At 38.9% G+C, this 4204-nt stretch overlaps 1 long non-coding RNA gene across 1 annotated transcript in view; it reads right to left on the reverse strand.

Annotated features, from left to right (window-relative positions):
• Positions 1-3262, reverse strand: part of LOC119466794 — an 8802-nt gene extending 5540 nt beyond the window's left edge. Inside the window, exons 1-2 of the long non-coding RNA XR_005195274.1 lie at positions 3124-3262; positions 2462-2569 (exon numbers count right to left, since the gene is read on the reverse strand). This is a non-coding gene — a long non-coding RNA (uncharacterized LOC119466794). The remainder of the gene's footprint in view (positions 1-2461; positions 2570-3123) is intronic.
• Positions 3263-4204: the final 942 nt, after the last annotated feature.

Raw genomic sequence — 4204 nt, forward strand, 5'->3', positions numbered from 1 at the left:
GTTTTTTGTATTTTTAGTAGAGACGGGGTTTCACCATGTTGACCAGGATGGCCTCGATCTCTTGACCTCGTGATCCACCCGCCTCGGCCTCCCAAAGTGCTGGGATTACAGGCTTGAGCCACCGCGCCCGGCCTAATTTGTTATTATTTTTAATAGTTTTGTTTTATTCTTCATACTGAAGATATAAGTGGTTTATGTTCCACAATTATAGTATTAGAATAACAATCATGTTTGCATTCTTTTCTTTAGATTATAACTCCCTTCAGTATTTCTTATAGGACAGGGCTAACAGTAATGAATTCCCCTCAGCTTTTGTGTGTCTAGTAAAATCTTTACCTCTTCTTCATTTCTGAAGGACAGCTTTGCTGGATACAGTATTCATGATTGGCAGTTTTATTTTTCTTCAGTACTCTGAATACAACATGTTCCATTCCATCGTGGCCTTAAGGTTTCTGCTGAAAAGTCTGTTGTCAGGTGTGTTCCCTTATACGCTACTTGCTTCTTTTCTTTCTCTATTTTCAGAGATCTCTATTTGTCTTTAACCTTCCAAAGTTTGATTGTGTCTTGGGGTATTCTTATTTGGGTTGGATCTGATTGATGAGCTTTGATCTCCCAGTTCCTGTGTATTTATATCTTTCCCCAGGTTTGGAAAGCTCTGTTATTATTTCTTTGAATAAACTTCACACTGCTTTGTCTTTCTCAACCCTCTCTTTAACTCCAACTACTGGAATATTTTCTCTTTTAATGTTGTCCCATCAATTCCACAAGCCTTCTTCACTGTTTTTTCCATTCCTTTTTTTTCCTCCTCTGATGATTTCCAAATAGCCTGTCTTTGAGTTCATTAATTTTTTTCTTCTATTTGATCAGTTCTGCTTTTCATGGTCTCTATTTCATTTTTCATTGTGTTCCCTATATTTTTCTACCCCAGCATGTTTGTGTTTTTTAATTATTATTTCAATCTTCATTAAATTTCTCTCATAAATTTCTGAATTGTTTTTCTGTATATTTTTGAAGTTCCATGATCTTCCTTAAAACAGCTATTTTACCATTTTTGTCTAAAAGACTGCAGTTTCCGTCACTTTAGGCCAGTCCCTCGTGCCTTATTTTGTCCACTTGGTAAGGTCATATTTCCCTAAATGTTTTTTATGCTTGTGGATGTGTGACAATGTCTGCACTTTGAAAGACTGGGCATTTATTATAGTCACCTCAGTCTGGCTTTATGTCCATTCTTCTTCAGTAGATCGTCCACAGACTCCAAGGAGACTGACTACTGTCTTCCCTGAGCCCAAGACCAGTACAGCTATTTCAGCATTAGGGCATTAAAGGGCGTGCTAAGCTCAGGATTGCAGTGAGTCTTGTCAGAGCTCTGAGATTTATGCAACATTCTACTCCAGATAGACCTGGGGAAGACCCAAAGAGAGTACTCAGGCTGTATGAAAAATCTGGCCAGAAACCTAAGCCTCAGAAGACTGTTCTGGTAGCTAAGATGGATGTCCATCTCCTAACAGTCCCTGCACAGGTGAGGTAGCTCCTTGATTGCAGCAGGAAAGGCCAGGGCTAAGACTAGGGGGACCTTGAATCTGCTACAGAATGGCAGCTGGCAAGCCCGTCTTATTAACTCAGATAAGTGTGCATCTCCCAGCGGGTCTCTGCACAGATGGGCTAGTTCCCTGACTGCAGAAGGATCAGAACTGAAGCTGGCTTCTCTCAGGATCTATTATGGGACAGAGGCTAGGGAGCACAATATGGAAGTTCAGACTTCCAAGATGAAAGATATGGGTGGGTCTCACTCTAGGTCATTGTGTAAGCAGTTCTGAGCTGGGACTTCAGCAGAGAAGGGCTGGAGTCAAATCACAGGGAAAGTTTCAGATTCATTGTCAGCAGGCAGAGAAGGCTCTCTGTTGAAGCACTAGTGTGCATGATTCTTTCTGTATTCCTTGGCAGATGGTTTTGCTTTTAGGCTCAAGACCAAATGGGTTTTTAGCCAAGCTCCTAGGAGAATGGAGCCATTTCCAGGCTTGAACCCACAAGCAAAATCAGCCACTAAGGTGCTAGTCTGCACTCTCAAAACAGCCCTCTAGGTCTTAGGATGCACTGGGGTTTCACAACCTTACACCTGAATCCTGAGGCTCCTGCAGAGAGACTTTGGTCTGTGGTGGTGCAGAATTATTGTTGTTATGGGGGATGGGGAGGTATGAATGGGTTACCTTCTTGTTGGCATCATTCCTGTCATCTTGCTGGCATCATTCTCCCAGATAATTTTGAGGCTGCAAGTCAATGAACCAATAGTCTACAAAATGTGCATACAGCAATGAAACAATGCCTTTTACAGAGTAAACCTTCACTTAATGTTAATTGACATTTTTAATGCTAAGTTCTTATATATCAAGTCTCTTCTTACAGTTGAAATTGTTTTACTTCTTAAATATTTCAATTAAAATGCCACTTGTATTTTGCTCACCTTGATGCTTTCTCCCAGTGGGAATTATCAATGAAATTCTTAAATAGTGATTTTTTTAAGGAAAATAATACTAATTTTTCTGAAGGATGTGAATATCACTGGTTTTACCTTTTGAAGCAAAAGAAGTGACAGTAAAAAATTAGATCAGATACTATGGTTATACCTTTATTTAAAAATACTCAAAAAACACCTTTTCTGGAGGTTTCCTTTAATCATCTCTGCCCATCTCCCTCCAAGTTATCCCAGTTATCGATAAAATTTACTTTCAGTATTAGACATAACAAGATTCTGTGCCATTTGGAGAGTGCCTGAAAAGTTTCCTATTTTGTGGCTCCTCAAAGAGACCAAAGGAGGGATTTATAACTGGTGATTACAATCTAACTTAAAGTTCTTGCCCTGTCCTGTCTAAGGACCATTCCTATGCTTTCTAAACTCTAGCTATTCTGCCTTCAAGTTTGGTGAATGGCTAGGATTATCTTCTGGCTCACCCCTCTTACTCTTTTTTCTAATCTCTTGAACTCTGTTACTGCCTCACCATTTCTCCAACGAACTAGCACTTGGGTGACTCTGGCTCAGAAGAGTTAAGGTCTGGCTTCTTAGTTCATTCAGTTCTGGCTTCTTAGACTTCCTTGCTGGCACCACCACTGCTCAAGTGGCCTTACCCCACCCCTTTCTGGGACCAGAAAGGTATCCTTTTGGCACAAGCCTCTGCTGCCATCTGGTGATCAGAGTTTCACTCTTTTTCTGCCCCATTTCTACTAGATGTACTAGGCATCCACCCACATCTTGCATTGTGCTGCTTCCACCTATCAGGATAAGAAACAGTATCTCTCATGGTTACTGAGATTTTTTTTTCTAAAAAAGGCACTTAATTTTAAAGTTAGAGTTACAATACTTTTAAATAATTTTGGCACTGTCGCATTTCAGTGTGAAATTCATTGTTCCCCAGCACAGTTACAGCTCTGAATTTAAATTGTACATTTTAAATTCTTTTGAGCTTTAACTAGTCAAAGAAAAACTTCCAGTGGCTTTCTATACAATTCATTTCTCAACTTTTTTCTCAGTTGTCTGCTGTATAGGTTTTGTATCCTCAGCTGCATGAGAATGACTATGAGGACCAAGATAAGATCCTGGGTTTGCATCTTACAATAACTTTACATATAATGATTGTAATGGCCATAAGTCAAATACTACCAGTAGGAATCTTTTGAAAAGATTCTTTCTTTGAACTTCAAAATGTAAGCAAAGCTATTCAAACTTGTGGATCTGCCACACTGTCTTTATGAAGAGTTTATTCTTATCCAGGGCACTTATCTAATATTCATAATATAGGCTTGTAAATAGTGATCCCCCTGCCCAAAGTGAGTAGTCCCAAATTGGGAACCTCACTGAGAAATGACTTAAGAATAGCAAATAAATAACTTCACATGTAAGAAGATAGTTCACAAGATATTCAAAGATAACCTAATATTAACTCAAAACAGCACTGAAAGAAGACATGCATTTAAATATGCACAGACCTTGAGAATAAGCATGCAGATAGTCTATAAAACTCTGATAGAATGTATTTAATACAATATTAGAACAGAAATTTTCTCTCTACTACCTCAATCTGAGTGAACCAGAATCAAGAACCCACCTCCTCTGAGCACAGAGTATGAAACATTACTTGTGTATGGAAAAACCACAGAAAAATTTTAAAACTAGCTTTTCCACTGACACCTTTGGACAAATGAATTGAAT

Source organism: Cebus imitator, unplaced genomic scaffold (genome assembly GCF_001604975.1).
Source record: "Cebus imitator isolate Cc_AM_T3 unplaced genomic scaffold, Cebus_imitator-1.0 Scaffold229, whole genome shotgun sequence".
Classification (NCBI taxonomy): domain Eukaryota; kingdom Metazoa; phylum Chordata; class Mammalia; order Primates; family Cebidae; genus Cebus; species Cebus imitator.